This window comes from Macrotis lagotis, chromosome 5, assembly GCF_037893015.1.
Source record: "Macrotis lagotis isolate mMagLag1 chromosome 5, bilby.v1.9.chrom.fasta, whole genome shotgun sequence".
NCBI classification, from domain to species: domain Eukaryota; kingdom Metazoa; phylum Chordata; class Mammalia; order Peramelemorphia; family Peramelidae; genus Macrotis; species Macrotis lagotis.
In genome coordinates, this window is record NC_133662.1 from 165199031 (window position 1) to 165222429 (window position 23399).

Genomic DNA, 23399 nt, shown 5'->3' on the forward strand with positions numbered 1-23399 from the left:
GAAGAAGTCTACAATCCCTGAAGAATTATAGACTTAAAGAATCAAACTTCAGATAAGACAAAGGGTTAAAGAGCAATACGCTGTTGTCAAAAGTAGGCCAAAGCATGTGACCCAAAGAAAAAACTTGCTTAGAAGGAGATATAAATATGTTTATATATATATTTATATATATACATATATGTATATATATATATATATCTGTGTATAGATATATATGTCAGACACTTGCTCACTTTCCCTTATATTTACATATGTTTGTATGTAGTTATATATGTGTGAGTGTGTGTGTGTGTGTGTGTGTGTGTGTGTGTGTGTGTGCTTGTGGATATATACAGAAAGAAAAAGAAAGGGAGCGATGGAGGAACAGATAGGCAGAGAGAGAGACAGACAGACAGACAGACAGAATTAGTGCCTGGCTCTTCTTCCTGTTACAAGACTAACTCACCTTATTTTCTGGGCATATGCTTATAGATCAGTTTCTTACAATGAATATTGTCTCATTAGAATAAACTCCTTGCAAATTAAGATTATTTCATGTATTTATATCCCAACACTCAGCGTAGAGACTGTCCCATTTAATAATTGTTTGCTCTTTATGTTAAGTGGCTCTTCTGTGAAGACTTTACAAGAAATCATGGATAAGAATCTTATGAGCTAATTTGATAGAAGGGGTATCTGCACTGAAATCATAATGTGATTTCATTAGCATAAGGAGCACCTAATGAGAAACTTGCCACCATTACAAGTTAACAAGTTATTAGAATTAGTCTTAGAAAAGTACCTGAGAATTTAACAATTGAGGGAGGAATTTCTTTTCACATTGAAGTTTATTCATTTATATATAAAATAATTTAGGAGATACTTTGACTATAATCATGATCATCTTTTTTATTGAGTTCCAGTAATTTGATAGCTATGTGCTTCATAAAGTAGACATTAGTTTATAAATTTTAAGATTAATATTACAAGTGATTGGGTTTAGTTGTTAATTCAATTTAGCAAACAACTGAGTTTAATATGTGCTAGATCCAGGGAATTCAAACACAGAAATAGTGCAGACCTTTATTTTCTGTAGGTGAGGCACATAGACAAAGAGAAGTATAATGTTAATGTAGGAAATGAAGGAAACATTCAAACAAAGGTCTTGAGGAAAATCTGAGAGATGAAAGGACATTTTCACTTGAAGGTTGGGAGGGAAAATTAGGGAAAGTTTTATGGAGATGGCCCCAACTGAGTTGATTCTTTTTTTATGGGGGGGGGGGGTTGTTTTTGCAAGACAATAGGGTTAAGTGATTTGCTTAAGGTCACACAGCTAGGTAATTATGAAGTATCTGAGGTCGGATTTGAGCTGAGGTCTTCCTGACTCCAGGGCTGGTGACCACGCCACCTAGCTGTCCTGAGTTAAAGGAAGAAAAAAGATATTTTTTGAAAAGTAAAGGAAAATAGAGTATGCATAGTAGCAAGAGACATATCTTATTAGTTCTATAATAGCCTATATTCTGGTTTGAGTGAAGTATAGAATATGTGAGGAATAAGTTGAAATAAGCTAGAAAAGTTAATTGAAAATTAAGGAATTTGCATTTCATCTACTGGTGATAGGAAGTCATGGAATTGTTTTGAACAAGGATTTGACATGATTAGATTTGAACAATAAGAAGATTATTTTGGTAGCTAGGTCAACAAAAGGTAGCTTAGAGAAGACAAAGACTGGAGGCAAAGATAAATGTCAGAAGTTTTCTGATACAGTCCAAATGAGCAAGACAAGAAAGATAACTAGTATGGTCACAGTGAAGGAAGAGGGGAAAGGAGACTAATGAGACTCTGTAAAAATAGAATCAACACAACTTGGTAAATGGTTGGATATAAAAGATGAGGGATGGAGAAAAGAGCCACAGGTGACTTAAGTCTTAAGAGAGCATCATCAGAGTAGAGACCAAATTATGGGGGGGGGGGGGGTATGAGGGAATTTCTCAACAAAGAGGAGAAAACAAATAGAATGGAAGATTGAGATGATAAGATCAGGAGAAAGTTTTTTATTTTTTTATTTTCATTTTTATTTTAATATTGATTCAGGAAAGCAGTGCTTTCCTCTGGAAAAATTCTTTCCTCTGGGAAAGCTAACTCTGGAACTAGGGACCTGGGTTCAGATCCCTCTGTTGTCTGTATAACCTTAATCATCACATACGTCTCTCCCTGAGCCTCAGGTGTATATGAAAGGGATGGACTATATGGCTTTCTGTTTTCCTTCTAACTCTAGACTATGATTCTAAGTAGTCAGGAAGAGAGTCAGGAGAGAAAGAGAAAATGAAGGTGAGAGACAAGTGAATTGAAGGGATTCACCCCCTCCCTAGAAAGGTAAATGAAAAAGTACTTACCTTTAAAAAGGAGAATATCCTAATTCTCTGAGATTGAGCAAAAAGAGATGTAGAAAAGTGATAGAGAGAACTAACACTTATATACTGTATGTACTTCGATAGCTTAATTTAGATGAGGCATTTCACAATAGAATGCTTAAATCTCAGAAAAGTTGGGTCAAGTGGTTAGACCTCTGAGCAGGAAAGGAATTAGAGATGAATAAAAGGAGTACGGGGCAGTTGGGTGGCACAGTGGATAAAATGCTGAGCCTGGAGTCACTTACTAGCTATGTGAACCTGGGAAAGTCACAACCCTGTTTGCCTCAGTTTACTCAACTGTGAAATTATCTGGAAAAGGATCTGGCAAACTACTAGTACCTTTGCAAGAAAACCCCTAATGGAGACACAAAAGTCACTACAACTGAAACAACTGAATAACAACAAAAGAACTGAACAATGGAGGTTCAGATGCTTTTAGATCAAGTAAATTTGTACTGGGGCTATTCAGTGATTCATGATTTCTTCAGGTAGTATTCAGCGGCCCTAGAATAGGAAGAGAAAACACAGATAGTGAGAATAGAGGGTTTGGAGGTTAGCATGACCTAAACAAAGGAAGGACAAAGTAGGGCAAGGGACTAAAAAGTGGAAGACATTGTTGAACAGACGACCTTTCAGGTCAGTGTTGACTGAAGGGAGGGAAGTGAGACCTGAAAACAGGGATAATGGAGTGAATAATAGAATAATATCTGGCATATATATATATATATATATATATATATATATATATATACATGACAGGTGCTTAATGAAAGTTAAAGAATCACAGGTAACCCTTGAGTTTAGAATCTAGGCAGTTCAGAAGATGATAAGATTTGGTAGTATCATAGATTTCAAAAATAGATCTCACCTCACATCTTTCAAATTGGTAAAAAGTGATAAATGATCGAAACATTTAGTGGTAGAGGGGAGGAGGGAACATACACACACACATATATACACACACACACCTTAATTTTTGTAATTCTAAAAACCAACTTGTAATTGTAGAAGAACTGTTTCCACTATCCATAACTTTATTGATGGATTGACTAGAATAATAATAATAGCTGACATTTATGGAACACTCTAAAGTTTGGAAAGTACTTGACATATAAACATTTGAGCTTCACAACAACCCTGTAAAGCCAGTGCTATTATTATCATCACTATTTTTCAGATGAGGAAATTGAAGCTGAGAAGTTAAGTGACTTGCCTATTGTCAAATAGCTAGTAAGTGTTGGAGGCAGGATTTGATTTGAGGTTTTGCTTAAGTCTAGCACTTAAACTACTTTACCACCTCACTGCTCAAGAACCAGGAATTAAAAACATAAGTTTAGGAGGAGTGAGTTGATGAGAGAAGTAAACGATTAGGAGACTGTAATTAGAGAAATTTCAGCTATCAAGATTTTGGAGGTGGAATAGTTTCAGGTGATAGTGATTAGTAAGGTGTAACCATCCCTAGGAGTGGCTTGGTAAAGTAGAGATAAATTCATGGGCACTGAGGAAGTTTCACAACTTAAACCTCTCAATGATAATTTCAAAGACAAATCTTGGGCAAGTGAGGGAAAATTGACTCGGAAGATATAACAAATTGATTCAAATATTTTTTAACAGGCAAATTTTTCTCCTCTGGCAATGGTTTTTCAATGTTTTGGTGCATAAAAATCTTTTGCAAGGCAAAGGTAAACTATTTAATACTCCCTTTTGCCATCACAAATAAGACCATGGGGATGGGTATTGTTGTTTGGCAGATTTCATTCCTACTTTTTGAAATGTATTATTTCAGATTACAAAAATAAGACATAAGGAGATGGGTTGGGAGCCTAACCAAGAGTTTTTGACCAAGTGTGATGAGTAATTAAAGAGGAATAATATAGTTCTTGAAATAAAGGAAAGATCATCTTTCATCCCCTACTAATGACATTCTCCTTTTCTTCAATAAAGATTGGAAGGAGAGGAGTGAAGAGTAGAATACACTAGTAGTCCATAGAGGACTCATCTTGAGTGTGATTGGTTTGCTTTAGGGTATTAGAGCTATTAAAGTCCAGTGCCCACAGAGGCAGCTGGGTGGCATGATGAGAAAAGTGCTAGTCCAAAAGTCAGAAACATCTGAGTTCAAATTTTGCTTAGACACTTACACCACACTGGACAAATCACTTAATCTCCATTCATCTGTAAAATTGGAATAATAATGGCACCTATTTCACCAGGTTGTTGTGATGATCAAATGAGATATTTGTAGAGGGCTTAGCACTATATCTAAAATGCACCAGACACAATCAATACTAATTTCCTCCTTCCTTCCTTCCTTCTTTCTTTCTTTCTTTCTTTCTTTCTTTCTTTCTTTCTTTCTTTCTTTCTGTGGCTCCCTAATACCTAGAAAGTAGGATTAAGTATAAACTTATCTGCCTAATATTTAAAGCCCTTGACAATGTGGTTCAAATTCGCCTTTCTAAACTTCATTCATGTTAAAATCCAGTCAAACTGAGCTTGCTATTCCTCACTCTGCATAGGCTGTACCTCATTCCTGGAATGAACTTCTTCATGTTTTAAAATCCCTAGTTTTCCTCAAAACTCAGATCTAGGGTCATCTCTTATCAGTTTTTTCTTAATCTCTTCAAATGCTAATGCTTCCCTCCCCCCAAATTTTGCATATATTTTGTGTATATAAACATAATATATACACATAAGCACATATACTCACATACACACATATACTCACAAGCATGTTTATGTGTGGGCATATGGGTGAATGTGCATATATACTCACATAAATACCTGTTTATCTTGCCTACTAGAATATAAGTTCCTTGAGATCAGAGGATCTTACATATTTGTCTTATTGTCCTCAGTGCCTGACAATGACCTTTAATGAATGCTTGTTGATTTTTTCTATTATATATTATATACATATATCATCAAAATTTAAAATATTCCAGCATTATTGCATTTCAGAGTTTTTTCTATAGAACCAATATGATTTTAAAAAATGGTATTACTATTTTAGATTTCTCTTTTCTCTTTATATTGTCTCCCACCTCTCCAATGATTCAAATGCTCACTTCTGTACAACATTCTAAAGTTCATTTCACAGAGTCTCTTCCCTTAAGCTCAACACCCTCATCTCCAGCCTTTGTGTTTAGCATCTTTACCTCAAAACTGAAGGCATTATTTTCCCTTACCTTTTGCCCATTCCTCATTTCTATTGATATTAAAGTCATTCTTCTAAGGACTCAAGCTCAAAATCTAAGTGTTTTATCTTTTTCTGTATCTACCCAGACCAGCCAATCCTCTAGATATGTCTTGTATTCTGAAGTCATTCTTTCCACTATCAGTGAAATTCCTTGTAGCTCTGACCTAGGTTATTGTGATAGTCTCTGATTCAGGGTTTCTTAATCTTTATTGTGTCATGGACCCCCTTAACAGTCCAGTGAAGCCTATTGACCCTTTCTCGGAATAATATTTTAAATGCATAAAATACATAGTTTGACAAAGAGATCAAATTTATTGAAATACACTTATTAAACTATTTTTTTAAAACAAGTTCATGGACCCCAGAGTAAGAACTCTTACTCTAATTATTATCCCTTTTGCTAGTTTCTCTTCCCTCTCCAAACTATTCTTCTTTCTCCTTACCTGAGTAAGTTTTCTATCATATAACTAATGTACATGTCGACCTTTTTATTCCAAAACTTTAGGTTGCTTTCTTATTGCCTAATAAAATTAAGTACAGACTTCTTATGCTGTCATTCAAGACACTCTGTCTCTCCTCCATCTTTCCAAGCATTTTTCTTCTCCCTTTTTTATATGCTATGTACTAGTCAAACTGTAACCCTCTCTCTACCCTGCCCACCCTAGACTCATCCTGTCCTCTCTTGTTTCCATGACTTTGTTTAGTCCTGGAATGACTTCTTCTCCCATCCCACTCCCCAAAAAAATCCACAAAAATCTTTCCATTGAAATTCCTCCCTTCTTTCAAGTTCCACTTCATGTGCAATTTTATCCCTCTTAAGAGAGGTAGTAAGTTCTCCTTTTTGCAAGTCTTTAAGCTAGAAGAAAATTTGCCTCAGAAAATTTGTTAAGAACATTGAAGAAAGGATTCTTTAGGGGAATGGGTTGAACTAAATCAAGACTCCCTAACTTGAAATCTGCAAATTTGTTTTTTTAATATCTTATTTTTTCAATGTAATTGATTTCCTTTGTAATCATATGTATTTGAAATATACGTAAATTTCTCCAGATTACCAAAGGGGTTCATGACAGACAAAAGGTAAGGAACCTCTAGACTAGCTAGCTGCCAATATCCCTTCCAATTCTAAAATTCTGTAATTTTGGCAATTTTTTTTGTAATTTGTAATTTGAGAATTGTAAATTGAGAATTTTTTTTCAATAAGATCCATGTTGTTCTGAAAGCTCTTGTAAAGTTGGAAGGGAAACAGTTCTGGGCTATTTCCCCTTTGAATCTTTCTGTACATGCTCAATTAATCAAATCACATTGTGATTTGACATCCTGGTTTTAAAAAGACAGTATTTTATGGTGTTTATGTTGCATTTCAACCTACTTGGTCATAAGCTTTACTTGTGCCATGACAAGGATAATTTAAATAGATTCCTTTTTTCCCCCAGTTTTGGACTATTTGATTTGTGAAGTATGTGTGGTCATTTTCAGGATAAATTTTGAAAAAAAATAAAAATACAGCAATTATAAAGCAGTAATCATGCCCTGTGCTGGAATAACTTGCAGGAAAGTCATTAAATGTAGATGTGTGTGTGTGTGTGTGTGTGTGTGTGTGTGTGTGTGTGGCATCCTGAACTTGAGAGCTTTTTGTATATTTTAATCCTTGAACCATGCTTTGTTTAAATCACATTTAGCTATAAATGAGACAAAATGCCCATGTCCCAGTTGTGCTTAACAAATGATTAAATAAAGGACAAAGGAGTTCGTGTGAAGAATTACTGTATTTGGCTTAGTGGAATTCATTTTAAAAAAACATTTCTGAAGGAAACTTACACAGAGGGGATTTGACTGTAATCAAGAGGGGAAAATGTAGACAAGAGAACCATCAACTTCTTTCCAACATAAGGATTTTGGTAATAAACCTGATTCTTGTCAGGGTTTCCAGAGAGATTGGGATTTGAAAAGTGAATATTCCTGAAATTAAACAGGCATTCTACTTACTTAGGTTGAATACTAATTTAGAAGCTTCTCAGAGATTCCTTGTGCTCTGAAGGTCAGACTGATGTGTAAAGTTAACAGTGAGAAGATCAAGAGATCTATTTCTGATTGGAATTGAGTATCACATTATAAAAATTTTGCAACATCCTTTATCCTAAGGTTTTCAGACTTAAGAAATGAAGGATGGGTAGTGGGTTCTTTCTATTGTTCTGGTCCCTTAACTTAAAATAAATTGAGTTTGTTTTCCCTAACTTATAGTTTTCCCTGAAGGAAGATTTTAACTCTGTGCTTTACCTTTTTTTAGGTAAAATTAGGAAGCTAGGTTACAATGGATAAAATGCCAGACTAGAAATCAGGAAGATCTGAATGTAAATCCGGTCTCAGACACGTAACAAATGTGTAATCTTAGCAAATCACTTAACCTCTGTCTGCCTCAATTTCCTTGTCTATAAAATAAAGACACCCACCTCCTAGAGTTTTTGTGAAGATCAAATTATATATCCATAAAGCACTTGGCATTTGGGTAGCCTAAGACATTCGACACGAAATAGCTGTGTGACCTTGGCCAAGTCACTTAATCCTGCTTGCCTCATATCCAGGACCATCTCCAGTCATCCTGATTCATATGTGGTCACTGGACCAGATGACTCTAGAAGTGAAAGTGAGGCTGGCAACTTAGCACAGCCCCCCCCACTCAAATCCAATCCATGTGCTTGTCATGGCATCACCTCCTGATGTCGTGATCTTCTTCGAGAATGAGGGACAAATAGCAGCAGCAGCAGCATTGTACTTAGCCATAGTTTGTCTAAATGTTTGTTTCCTAACCCCTAGATCAAGATTAGGAGAAGGTAACAAACTATTTTTTCTATCTTCTTCACTATTCCCTCCTTACTCTCCTCAGGGAAAGATCAAATATCAGAAAAGTTTCCTCTTCAGAGAAGAAATGAATAAGCCTACAAATCCCAGTGAAGCTTCTGTTGTAATAAGACTTTTACCATCCAAGATTTAGAAATATTCATTTGTTGGGTGAATTTGGGATTTTCTCCTTTCCTTTCCAGGAAAAAAGTTCATGGTTAGCAACCTCAAACAATTAGTGCACTTAGATGCTATTTGAAATTAGGAGCCAATTCGTTAGATACAAGTCACTTTATAAGGCTCAAAAAATAAGAGATCCATTCTAAAGGAAGGCAGAAAATCAAGTAAAGCTTCATGGAGGAAGTGATATTTGAACTGGCTGTTGAAGGATAGGGTTTTAACAGGTAGAAAATGGACTGGGAGAAGGCATTCTGTACAATGTAGAAAATAATATGAACAAAGGCAAGGGAGCACTAGAAACAGTGCTGGATTCTGAATTATTAGAGATGTGGATCTTAATCTCATCTCAGATATTAAACTGCCCATGATTAACCACAGGCAAAACACTTCAATTCAATGAACCCCAGTTTCCTCATCTGTAAAGTGGGGGCAAAACTATTCACTGTTCAGTCTACAAACATAAATTGTGGGAATAACATTTACCAGATTTTCCATGTGTAGATATTTTTAAAAGCCAATTATTCTGTAATTAAAATGAGATAATAGGTACTAGATCCATGACTCCTTTTTAGGGAGATGGGGGGTGGATTTTTGTTTGCTTTGTCTTTGAGCCTAAATCTCGAAATCTCAGTTAATCTAGGAAGTGTAGCTGTAACTCACTGGCCCAATTCTACTCCCAGTCAGGGGTGGAGCTTTAAAATCTGTTCTGCTTCAGTTCTGGGTTGTTTGCCCTGCCTTAGGCAGCCTGGTGATCACAGGTTAGTTTTACCCTACTGTCAAAAGATTATTGATATAAAAATGCCACACTGATACTCTACCCAATTTTACCATAACGTCAATGATGATCTGGGAAAGACTTACTAAAGACTTATTAAAAGATCAAGGTCTTCTCCCAGAAGTCCTGTTTTCTGTATTATTAGGTCACTGAGTTAAGTCTGTTCTGGAAGAGGCAGTGAGAAGGATGTCTTTGCACAACATTCCCCTCACTTTTACCAACAAATGTACTTGGCATGTCATCATTCACTTGATGTCAAGGTCTTCTTTTAATAGGACAACAGCCACAGCTCCATGATGTTCATCTTAGCCAGTTAGACTTGGGAAACATACTCAATCTGCTTTATTCTCTGCAATACAGAACTCCCAAATTCAAGAGAGCTACCAGCCTCAGTTTCCCCAGTAGTAGGGATTCCAGGCTAAGTAATACCATTCCTGGCTAGATCTGTGATGTCATTGATGTAGCAAAGTTTCAGATAAAGAAACTTTTTCCCAATGCATGTCAACTTCTCTATAATTAGTAATCTTAGAGAGTCACCCAGAACATTGAGAGATTATGATGACCAAGACACAACCCCATTGCCTTGCAAAAAAAAAACTAAAAAAAAAAAATAGAGAGAGATTATGATGCCAATGGCAAGAAGCTAATATGTATTAGGATTTGAATCCAGGTCTTCTTGACTTTCAGGGTCAGCTCTCTATCTACTAAAACATACTGCCTCTTATCCTTTATCAAAAATTATTTTATTTCTTAAGTTTTTCATAGCAGAGTTGTTTTTTTTTATTATAACTGGTTTTTTGCCCTAATTATATGGTTAGTTCAAAGGAAAGTTGGGGGGTTTTTCTTTGTTTTTCTCCATGTAAACATGGCTTTCTAGTGTAACTCTGGGTGCTGGGAAGTAAGCAAGTGTTTAGAGCCAGAAAATCTTTCAACAGATCCTACTTCTAGCTTAAGGAGCAATTAGTTAAATTGGAGAAGCAAGAAACATCCAGCTGAGCTTACTCTCCAGGTTTTCCTCTGTGACCACAAGTAGAAGATCATTAGAAAAAAAAAGATAGTTTAATTTAGTTTTTGGGAGACAAAATTTATGTGTTGAAGAATCACATTGATAATATACCACTAGGTTTTGATAGCAGTTCAATTCACACAGGAAAAGGGATCTCACTTCTGAATGGTATGTTATTTCTCTCTCAATGTAATCTAATCGATAATTATGATTACAAAATCAAACAATTAAGATTATAAAATTTTGAAAACATAATATGAATACATATTATAAATAATATGAATACATAATTATGAAAACATAAAACTATGTGATCAATATGAAAAATATGTATCTTTTAAATTTTGGTCATTTAGTGGAGAATAAAATGATCTTACTGTAGAGTTTCCATAGTTCTTAAATATTTACTTTTCCTTGGCACAGAAGACAGAGCACCATTCCTGGAGTCACACTTAATAATTACCTATCTGTGACCTTGGATAAGTCACTTAACCCCATTGCCTTAAATAAATAATTTTTTTTAAAAAAAAGTAATACATTTTTAACAATACTTTTCCCCATGAGATTACTGGCTAGCTACATGATCTTGGGCAAATTAACTCTGGGACTCAGTTTCCTCATCTATAATATAAAAGGAGGAGGATTTAGAAGGTTTCTCAGCTCCCTTTTAGCTCTCAATCTGTGATCCCTTAACAGTTCTGAGTGCATAGCAAGGAAAAAGAAATAGGGAAAGAGAAAGGCCAGAAGTGAAATCTGACTTATTTATTAGTAAAAGTATTTTTAAATCACTCCCCTTTAAGAAACTTGAGACTAGTAAGACTTGCTATTACTGGTAATGAAAAATGCTCTAATTCCTACCTCAAATTTAGAAGCAAACTTGCATTACAGGGTGTTCCTGTAGTCCTTCTGTTTCCTCATTTCCAACAGTAACAAAAAAAGCTAACTTCCTGTTCTTACTGTACAAAGGGAAAAGGTCTAGCCTCTTGGAGAGACACCTGCATCTTGGGACCTTTCAAGGTCTTAAAAAAAAAAAACATGGGGGCTGATTATTTTTTTCATAGCCATGGTCATATACTAACAGATTTCTTTCTTATTAGTTGCCCTATGGAGATGAATGAAAGTCCACATAGAATCAGCTGGAAGATGGAAGATAATCTAAGGATCATCTAATCCAACTCCCTCATTTTTAGATGAGGAAACTGAGGTGGTGACATTTGCTGAAGGTCATACCTTTGACAGAACCAAAGTTTGAGCCTCATTTTCCAATTCCAAAGCCATTTCCATGACTCAAGAGTTAGTTTAAGCTATTGTCCCATCCCTGTTTTAATGACTACAAATCTCTCCGTGTAATAGATCTTAAAAGTTTAGAAGTTGAGTTGGTAGGACCCTTACTAAATATTTGAAGAGGTTGTGGAATACAGTATTGAACAGTGTTGTCAAACTCAATTAGAAAGTAGGGCCAGTGAACTATCCAGAAGCATCCTGTGGGCCACATATTGGCTTAGAAAACCACATATTCATATAAAACATACTTCATTGTATTTTTATTTATTTTTTAAAATATTTCCCAATTACATTTTAATCTGTTCAAGTCACACTGGAGAGTGGAAAAGATATATTTGACACTTCTGAGAGTTCTTGGCTTGAAACCAATAATCCCCGTCTGAGACCCTCAGCAATTCATTTAACCCAAAGGTTCTTAATCTGGAGCCCAAAACCCTTCAAGGAGCAAATAGATAGATTTCAGGGGGCTTATGAAGTTATATGGGGAAAATAACTACATATTTATTTTAATAAAATTGGTATCCTTTGATATCCCATGTGTTATATTTTATGCTTTTAAAAACATTATTCTAAGAAGGGTCCATAAGCTTCTCCAGGCTGCCAAAGGGGTTCATGACATAAAAGAAATTAAGAACCTCTGATTTAGCCTATGTGACCTCAGTTTCCTCATTTGTAAAATAGAAATAATAATATTCTCCCTATCTCAAAAGATTATTTTACAGAAATTCCCAGAAATTTTAAAGTACTATAGAAAAAGTAAACTGAGACTTTATCCTTAAGAATCATATCCTATATTCCAAGATAGAGCTAGGACAAGGATCTGATCTGCTGGTATGATTTGATCATGTATGAGTAATACATTTTGGGGCAGCTAGGTGGTACAGTAGACAGAGCACCAGCCCTGGAGTCAGGATGACCTGAGTTCAAATTCAGCCTTAGATGATAATTACCTATCTGTGTGACCTTGGGTAAGTCACTTAATCCCATTGCCTTAAATGAATAAAATTTTTTAAAGAGTCATACATTTTTATCAATTCAGTCGAAGTCATTAGAGACAAGCTCTAAGAAAGATCAAGAGACTACTATGGGAGAAGTTTGGACGTGTGTGTGTGTGTGTGTGTGTGTGTGTGTGTGTGTGTAGTTTTGTTTCTTTGATATTGTTGTGGGATTTTAAGAACCATTATATGTGTGGCCTTGGGCAAGCCACTTAACCCCGTTTGCCTTGCAAAAAAAAAATGAACCTAAGAACCATTATAAAAAGGAATTGCTGGTAGTACCCCCTCCCCTTCTTGCATCCTATTTGGCACAAAGTGAATGTGGCAGATATGGCTTATAGAAATGTCTTCTTCTTGCACCAGAATTCTGAAATGCATAGAAGATCCAGACAAAGGTCCTAAGCCTTGCCAACAATCTCACAAATAGTATGTTCGATTTAAATGATAATTTTTAAAAATACCTAATTTAGCCTTAAATTATGATAAATTAAATTTTGGTTTCTTTTAAAACAATAATATAATGATAGATGCTTTTAGTCATGAATCTGTCAGAAAAAATGTTTCTAGAAACAGTCAGCATTCTTATTAAGATAATTAACTTATTGTACTTGATATCGAAGCACTGACCTCAGTGTCTTTAAAGACTGTATTAATACAAGTTATTGAAAGGAAGAAAGACTATTTATAATCTATTGTGGGCACAGCTTCTAAAATGGTCTGGTTCAGAAATAGCTATGGCTTGATTTCATCATCTCATTTAATAAAGACCAAAGTATTCCTATAAAAAGGACAAACTGAAAAATAGAGCTAATAATTGTCAGTGGGAGAGAGGAAAGATCCCTTGGAGAGAATCCAATGACATAATCCCATGGTAGAATCTGAGAGTATTTCATCTTCAGTTCCATTATAACTGGTTCTAGCAGGATTGGATTTCTCTGCTTAACAAATGTATCATGCATGGTGAGGGTAATCTTTAGTTAGGCATAAGAAGGAAGGGAAAATAGAATAAGTGTATTTCAACCCTTTTGCAGTAAAGCTGTATGGAACCTATTTCAAATATTTTGATAGGACTTTGTTCAATGACAAATGAGCCATTAATCAAAGATCATTATTGCCATTTCAGGTGATCAAGCTTTCCTCCCTACCTCTCTAAGAATACTGTTTCTTTGAAAATTAATTTTTGGGGGCGGCTAGGTGGCATAGTGGATAAAGCACTGGCCTTGGAGTCAGGAGTACCTGGGTTCAAATCCGGTCTCAGACACTTAATAATTACCTAGCTTGTGACCTTGGGCAAGCCACTTAACCCCATCTGCCTTGCAAAAAAAAACTAAAAAAAAATTAATTTTTGTTAACTATGAATGTGATTTATTCTCTTCTTGCCTATAAGAAGAATTTTAAAGCTAGAGGGAACCTTGGGAGATTATTAAGTTCATCTCCTTGATATTATACATGAGGGAAACTGAGCCTCAGAAAAGTGAAATTACTTTCTCAAAGTCACACAGTGATTTATACATCAAGTTCCCAAACTAATGCTTTTTCCATTCCATCATTTTACCCAGTGCTTTTATTGCATTTGTAAAATTTAAACCATATCAGAAAATACACCACTCTTAACATCATAATAATAACCTTATAAAAAGATTAAAGGATTCACATATTTTCATACATATACCTCTTGGTATGTCATTGGCTTATAGTATCCACAATTCTGTCTATAGATTTAAAAAAAAGTCCTGCATTGCAGAGAGTTATTAATAGCTTACAGAACACTTTCAATAAAAATGCCAGTACGTCCTTCAGATGGCCTTGAACATGAATATATTTCTCTTCTGCATGTCACTGGCTTTAAGAGCAAGTAAATTTCTTCAGATCTTAAAAATCATGACAATTTGGTGTTACCTATTTTCTTTTTAAGTAATATAATAAGAAAATTTAGGCTTTATTTTTAAATAAAATACTTAAAAGATACTTGACCATAACTATTATTATTATTATTATTACAATAAGATTGTGTTCCATCCTAAATTCTGAAGAAGTTTCATAATCCTAAAGAATTCAGAAGGTAGAGATTTTTTAGGTTTGTTGTATTGTGAAATTGAAATAATCCATAATAAGACAAATAATCACTTAGATACTAAATGCAGTCTTTGAGTCTGAAAATCTAAAGAGCTTTTCTCAATATTTTCTGTCCATTAATGTTGGGGGAACCCTTGTGTCTGGTGTATGAGAGGACTTGGACAAAGCTTACATGGGATGGGCAGGCAGGGATGGGTTGGGATTTGCATTGCTGGAGGAAATACCCACATCAATGAGACCACAGATCTAGTTAAGAATTTTGATTATTTTGAAGTCAAAAATGCTGATCTAAGTTCAAAATTGGACACAAGCAAGTCAACATTGGTAGCATTATTTATGTAAAATATATAACATTATTAAATATAATATACATTATAGATGTATCATAGATACTTTTAAAAAATTGTACATGATAGAGATTCATAATTTCATGTACAATCTTTACTGATTCTCTGTATATTGCAGTTTATATTTATTGAAGTTTAAGTTCTTAATTAAATGAAAAAAATTTTTAAATGTTTGTAAAAATGATGTTCTAACCCATTATTTAGGATCACAGACAAAACTGGGCCTCAGTTTTCTCATCTGTAAAATGAATAATGTAAAGCAGCTCTAAGATCCTTGTCCCATTACTCTTATACTTCTTGTCAAACTATGGAGAGAAAATAAAAAGAAAAGATTTAGAGAGTCTAGACAAGAAGAGGAAGAAGTTTAAAATCAATGACAGAAGATAGGTGATGAATGGAAACTTGGTACCTGAAATGGACCTGCCTGAAGCTAAGACTGGACTTGAATCCTACCTTAGACTCTAACTGTGATGCTAAACAATTCATTTAATAGTTTTGAATCTCAATTTTCTCATCAATAAAATAAGGATGATAATGCTCCTTTGATTCCCCTATGCCTGTACCCCTACTCTGTAGCCTTCTGGCATTCCTCCATGCTCTCAATGCTGCTGGTAGTGTCCACTATGTGTGGTAGTCTTTCTCCTATCAGTCCCAGGGATAGGGCAATCGAGGTCATTTTCTTATTCTATGGTGTATGGGAGAATTTGGACAAGGTTTACATGGGATGGGCAGGTAGGAATGGGTTGGGATCTACATTGCTGGAGGAAATTGTTCCTCAGAATATTTAGGGGATGTTTGTCACTAATAGAATGGAAACTTCTTTTGCTCCCTAACCATTGCTTTCCTTCTTGGGAAGCTTCTATTACATTGTGGCTTCTGCTAAAATCTATTTAGATTTATAGTATTAGAATTAAAAAGAGGACTCACCTGTGATTTCCCCAAATAATTTCTAAGGAACTCAAAAAAGGAATAGCTATAGATATAATTATTGTTACTTCTCACTTGTTTTTGGAAATCTTCCAAATTGAGGATGGGCTTATGTAAAACAAGACTGTTGCCCAAAAGGCTTTGGAAAAGATACATCTAATGTCAGGATTTGAGATGGGTGTTATTGTGTCCAAGCAGAGAATTTCTTGCCTCTGACACATATTGATGGGGTGACCCTGGGCAACTTAGCCCTCTAGTGCCTTGGGCAGTTCTCAGGTTTTTAAACTAAGTTCCATGAACTTTATTTTTTTTTATTTATTTAAGTCAATGGGGCTAAGTGGATCCATGAACTTTAAAAAAAATTTACTAATTCTATATTACTTTAATTGGTTTCTTTTGTAATATAGTTTATAACAATATAATGTTGTATTATATATCATTATATAATACTACCTCATTTTCTATTATAATCAATAATAAATTTTTATTTTGTGTGGTTAAAAAGATTATTCTAACAAGGGTCCATGGGTTTCATTAGATTTCCAGAGACATCCATAACATAAAAAAGTTAACCCGTGTACAAAGACTAAGTTGCAGGGACGATGCCAACCTTCATTGGAAAAGAGATTTTTCTCACCTGAGAGTTCATGAAATCATAGGTTCTGTTCCTTATCCCTAGGTAGTATTATTGATATCCAGATACACGCGATTATAAGATGCAAAAGAACAGAGACTTCCTTATTTAAACGTTGTCTCCTCTATAGTGCTTTGTACTAATTGTTTTTCATCCATTTCAGTTGTGTCCTACTTTTCCTGACCCCATTGTGGGTTTTCTTGTCAAAGATATTGATGAGGTTTGCCATTTCCTTCTCCAATTCATTTTACAGATGAGGAAACTGAGGTAATCAAGGTTAAGCAATTTGACTAGGGAGAAACAGTAAAGTGTCTGAGGCAGATTTAAATTTAGGAAGATGAGTCTTCCTGACTCCAGGTCAGGGACACCATCCAATGTGCCACTTAGCTGCCCATCTTTGTACTAATAACTGTTAATAAATGTTGAATTTAATTAAATTGCCCCTAAGTTGCTATTAGCTAGAATTCTTACACAGTCCTTCCTGACTCCAATTCTCCTGTACAGTAAGTTTCAAATCAGCAAACTCTCTCAATCTAAGTGTAGTCCAAGAGCGGCTATAGTCCCCTTTGGGCTATGTGAGTGTCCCAACTCTGGTAGTAACAATGCATGGCATGGGTATAGAATAGATCAGCAAACCTCTGTTTAGTTCAGCATTCGTCCTTCTACTGCTCTCTTTCTGTAACTTCCTTTCACTCTCAGAGTATTCCTTATCACTAAAATAAATAGGTGGTAGGTGGGATTGGACCAGAGAGCATGACCTCCCAACTCCTCCTTTTAGATACTTGACTTCATCATGGAAACAGGAACTCCGACAGTCAGTTTTAGGGGGATTCAAATCAATTTCCGTGTACCTGAGCTTCATGGGGTGGGACCATGTCAATGCGCCTTCAAGGTCTAGGATCATATAGAATTATTGGAAAGGCCTTTATACTACTATACAGCATAACCAACATTTTGTGCCCACTCTCTGGCAAGCATTGTTTTAAACAATATGGTCTCTGCAATCAAAGAGTTTACAATAAAAATAATGATAATAATTAATATTTATATAATGCTTCAAACAAGCATTTATACAGTGCTTTAAATTATAAATTTAATTATAAATTAACATTTATATAGTGCATTAAAGTTTTCCACTGAGGCTTCCTAGTAACAATGTGGTAAGGTAGTTGGGTGTAACTGTTATAAATCCATTTTTTAAATGAGAAAACTGAGGTTCCTGGAAATTAAACGACTTGCCAGTGGTCATATAGTTTAAGTGTCAGAATTAAGTTTCAACCCAAGTCTCCCAACTTAAAAGTCCAAAGTGCTCTTCTGTCCTCCCAAAATGCTTCTAGAGTTTGAGAAAGTGCCTATCCATGTGAAACAATTAAAGAATAATTACATGTTAAATTATGTGGCATAGACTATAAATATAATTAGGAGTTCAGAGAAGGGAGGGAACAGCGTAGGTTGAAGTAGTTGGAGAAAGTTTCATGAAAGAACATGGACTTTTAAGTAGGATTTAAACAAGAAAAGAGAGAGGGAGAGGAGTAGATTGAGTAGGGTTAATGTTGGACTAGTCTGAGCAAAGTCAGGGAGGGTCATGAGGTAACAAGGGAAATCAAAGACACATAAGACTTAAGCTTTTAGATTCCACTGGTCTCTTAAATTCAAACAAGCATTATCTTCCTTATTATTATGTGGGCTTGAGTCCCACCTCAGACACTCATAGTGATACTAGCAAATTACCATTGAGCCTCATTTGTAAAATGGGAGTAATATTGGGTCCTACCCCACAGGATTGTCATAAGGGTCAAATGAGGTAATATATGTAAGCTACTCTACAAATCTTAAATCACATAAACAGTCTTTGTTATTGTTCAGTCATTTTTCAAATGTGTATGATTCTTTGTGACCCCATTTGGGATTTGCTTGGCAATGATGCTGAAGTGGTTTGCCATTTTCTTCTATAGATAAGGAAACTGAAGTAAATAGTATTGAATGACTTGCCCAGGGTCACCCAGCTAGAGTTTGAGGCTAGAGTTAACTCAGTTCCTTCTGACTCCATCCACTGGGTCACCTGCCCCAAAGGCAGTCTGCATGATGCCAAGATGATTAGTGATTTCTGTCTAGCTATTAAAGTGAGAGAAGGGTGTGCCAGGAATCATTTTTATTATATGTTTGCCTTAATTATCAGGTCAGTTTCCATCAAAAAGGCCTATTTAATAACCCAGTACTATATAACATTCATTATTTGGGAGTTGATATATGCGGTAGTTGTCAAATTATATTGCTAACTTATATTTTACTTTGTACTTTACATTGTACTTTAATAAATAAGGTTTATATATTACCTACTATGATATATTTACCTGTTGTTTTAGGAGGAATATTCAATCTTAGATGTTTATAGTAAATCAGTTCCATTTATTTTTCACATTAATTGATTGCTGTGGAATAGTGAGATCAACACTTTTGGACTTCTGAAGTCCATTTCATTTCAAGAAATCAGAATATTTTGTGTGTATAGAGTTAACTTTAAATATTAATATGGTTGCTAAAGAGAAGCAGTAGCATTAATTGTGGGAGTAGAAAATCAAAGATGGAAAACAACTTGTCCAGTAATTAAAATGTTCAAACATCTGACCACTGCTACTACAGTCATCAGAAGTGAATTTCTGCTGGTCTCTCTGCAGGATATCTTGGAAATACTGATTTATTTTTCCCCTGTAAATCGCTCCAAGCATAAGGATGAATTAAAACCCCTTGTAGACAAAAGTTGAAAATATTTTAGTTTAACTTTACACCTTGAAAAAAAATGAAGAAAATATTTTACTGATGGAAATTGATGACTATATACTCTGTTGGTTATATGTATGTATGTCTATAGCATGTATTTGTGCATATTTATGCATCTATGTGAAGAAATCTACAAACACAAAAAGTAGTTCATGTTATTTTACTTTTATTTCATTTTAATCAATTTTTTTATTTTAAATAAATTCTTCTACTAAATAGATTTTTCTACTCTGGGAAAAAATATTTTTTAACTCCACATGAATTTTGCCTTATTTGCTCAGCGCTTTAATGAGAATTATGTTGCTGAGCCAGGAAGGTGAAGCATTAGGAATGCTAGACAAGTGTGGGTTGTATTTGATGTTCCTACTGCACAAAAGAATAGAATTTGCAGGGTGTTGTTCAGTGGAGCATTTTCAAGTTACCCACAGTGGTGTCTATTGTCCTGTTTCTGAATTGAATGATGTCATGTTTCATTTAAGGCTCTTAGTGATGCTGGAGGCTGTGGTCTGCACACTGGGGGTGGAAGGGGTGTTTGGGGGGGGCGGGGGGAGGCAGCGAGAAAGTTGCAAATCAGGTTTCTGCGAAGCCTTTGTGTTTTAGGTTTTGATAGATAAAAGCTGACTCATGCAATATTTCCAGTGAAGGAGCTGCTCGGACTAGTAAAGGCTTCTCATTTTACCTGAGCCGAGCGAGCCCTCAGTGAGGTAATCTGTATCAGCTGAAGGCCGGGGATGTTGGGCTTCAATGGGATACAGGTAAGCGGTGAAGCGGGGCAGAGCTCCCTAGAGATGGTGAGGAGGGGTGCCTTCCCTCGGCAGGGAGCGAGGGGGGACCGGGAGACATTCCACAGGGGTGAGAGACTGTCGCGGGGAGGGGGGTTCTACTGCACTTTGCGGGGGGTGGGAGATAGATGAGTCTCCCCCCCGAGGGAACAGAGAAGGATCCTGCCTCTTGTAGAAAGAGCCACTCAAGCCTCGGAATTAGTCTCTGCATTCTCTTTGCCTCTGGGCTGAAGGCTCTCGGTTGACTTTCCTCATTTCCCAGAGTTCGACTGAATTATCTAGACTTCTCGTGGTTGCTTCTGGGGGGAAGCTGTGCAGTTAAGCAAGTCTCATTAAAGCGAGTCTCCACGTCTCCGCTGGCTTTCTTTGGGAACTGCCTGCTGCCCGGCAGCCTCTTAAAGGGGCTTGGGAAATGCTTGGGGAGAAGCAGCAAGCTCCAGGCTAGAGATTTAGCCTTGGCCAAACACATCCGCTGGCAGCCTTTGCTTTAAAATCAGATGGACCTTTCCAATAGGCACAGAAGAAAAAAAGAATAAAAAAAGAGCACTGGCTGGTTAGGGACACTTGTTCTGATGCTCTCGAGTCGAAAATCGGAGGCAGGAGCATCTGGTGAGACTGGAGTTAGGACTCAGTCAGTCCGCAAGTTTAATTGAGTACATTTACTTCAGTAGTGGTGCTCTAACCTTTAAATTCACATATTCAGATGTTTTGTGCCCAAATATTTTGAAAATGAGTTCTGATACTTTATTAATTATCAAATTAAATAAATTATTTAAATGCAGATTCCGCTAAAAAATATTTCCCCCGAAAAGAGAGGTGTGGTTTTAACTCTGTTGTTTTGGAAATTGCTCTATCCATGCTATGCCTCTGTGGCATAGATTTCAGCCTAAAGACCAACTCGAATTTTCACATCATTAAGAAAGTGCTGTGCTGATTGCTCCGGGTCAACGGAGAACTAGGCGAGAGATCCATGAGATAAGACAGTATCCATTACTACTTGCCAGTCACTCAGCCAAGTTCTGCATCCACTTTGATTTCCCATTATTCATTTCGAATTTAAAATTCATCTTTATGACTTTGGCAAAGATGATGTCATTTTTTTTATCTTCAAGACCAAGAATTAGAATTGAAAGTTAATTCAATTCAGTCATCATTTATTAAGCACTTACTAAATATAGCGCAGTGTGCTAGGAGCTGGGACTGCAAATAAACATTCCGAGTCCTCTGAGAGTTTATATTCCTTTGGTATTGGAGGGAGATGCAAAATAGGACCATTAAATATCAACCCCCATGCAAGCGGAGATTGTCTCATTCCTTGTATTTTTATCTCCTTTGTCTGGACCATAATAGATACTTAATAAATGCTTGTTGTTGAGAAATCAATTTAATATAATTTGAAGGAGTAGAAACATAGCTATTATTTTTATTTTATTTTAATTTCACCTAGGGCCAGTAGTACAGAGTGTGACTTCAAATAATCTTTCAAGACTAATTGGGAGAAGTATCTAGAGAAAACTCCCAAAGGGGACAAGGGGAGGAGTGCTGATTTACCTGGAATAGGGAAGAGCACCAGCTCTCAGCTTCCCATGGTATTCACTTTTTCTTACAGACTCTGTTGTTTATTCACTGCTAAAGAAATGCAGTGGCTTTCAGCACTCTTTAAATTACATTTATCTCTCTTTGACACCTTTCTTCCTCCCTGGTTAAAATTCTAGGAGATGGAGATTCTTAACAAGTAAGCAGACCAGGAAAGTTTTCTCATAGGATGCAGCATCAGAGATTAGACTTAGAGTTGGAGGTGGAGGTGATGATAGAAGACATTCCAAGCAAAATGTAATTGCTGCTTATGCAGTAACTTGGGACATTGGAGATTAATACAGATGTGCAGTTAGGCATTTTTCTGTTTATTGCAAATTTATTCACATAAAGAATTAAAAACTGGAAGAGATGGTTGCCTACTGCAATTCTCTCATTGTCTAGGTAACAGAGTTGAGTTTCACTTATCATTCATTAAAATGAGAGTTTAGACAAAATGACTACTGACATCTCTTCAAGGAATCCAAGGAATGAAATTATGATGAGTTCTTGATGAACTCTGATTGCTTTTGGATTCCCTTCTCATAGCATTGGTATTTTTTTTATCTAACCAATGTGAGTTAATTACTCTATTATCTATTCACAGACATAGTTGTTGGTTCCTCTTTTGATATAATTCCTTTGAAGTGTAATAGTTGGCACTTCTGACCAAAAAAGATCTTTCTTCTTTGTTAGAATTCCTTTGAAGTGTCTCTTCTCATATATATGTATATATATATACATATACATATGTATATATATATATGTATATACTTCTTTCTATCTGTCCATAGAAGTAGTTTGACAGATGTCACTATAGAAGCAAAAACTTTTCACTGTTGAATTCTAGTAGTAAAGAATGAGACGTCAGAAGAAAGGAATGATACTATGAAGTGATAAAAAATACTTCACATTTGTATAGTATTTTCTAATTTTCAAATTGCTCACACACATAGTATCTAATTTGATTTTTAGAACATCTCTGAGGAAAGCAGGGATGTATCATTACCATTTTACACATGAGAAAATCAAGGCTTAGATAAGTTGTAACTTGCCCAAGAACACTTAGTAAGTGGTTGAACTAGACTTTGAACCTTCTTCCACAATATAAAGTTGACTTGTAAAGCAATATCTTCTAAGCTGGAGTATGAAATTAGAAATATATGGAATTATTGGCCTGATCCTCTTATTAGTACAGTAATCATGTTATTATTTCAATGAATCAGGATATGGAAGTTCATATCATTTTATGGTTTTTCACTTACTGTGGACTTACTATCCCAAATGGTGTTTTTCATTAGTCTATTGTGTCTGAGGTTTGAAGTTATCTTTGAAGTAGGAGCATCATCTTTATGCTATACAAATGATTGGTACCTTCAGCACTTCAGGTACTTAATGGCTGGTTGTTGAATGAATGCATGAGTACATGAATGGTTTTCATAGTTTTTAACATCTTTCTATTATTTGTCATTTTGCTATGCTAAACAAAGTTGTTTTAATATCAGATCTTTTTCTAAGTCTCACAAGAAATTCTCATTTGCACATTGCACTTTCTTTCTTTCTTCTCTCTTCCTGAGATATGTGTCATGAGACATGTAGTGTTCCACTGGCAA

The 23399-nt window shown here is 35.6% G+C and overlaps 1 protein-coding gene across 3 annotated transcripts in view; it reads left to right on the forward strand.

Annotated features, from left to right (window-relative positions):
* The window catches only part of PLEKHG1 (pleckstrin homology and RhoGEF domain containing G1), a 270972-nt gene that overhangs the window by 149110 nt on the left and 98463 nt on the right, over nucleotides 1–23399 (forward strand). Inside the window, exon 1 of one of the 3 annotated variants that reach the window (XM_074187816.1) lies at nucleotides 20044–20184. The exons of the other annotated variants lie outside the window; for them this stretch is intronic. The gene's annotated coding sequence lies outside the window, so the exon portion shown is untranslated. Of the gene's footprint in view, nucleotides 1–20043; nucleotides 20185–23399 lie in introns of those variants that run through there. 3 annotated transcript variants of the gene reach the window in all.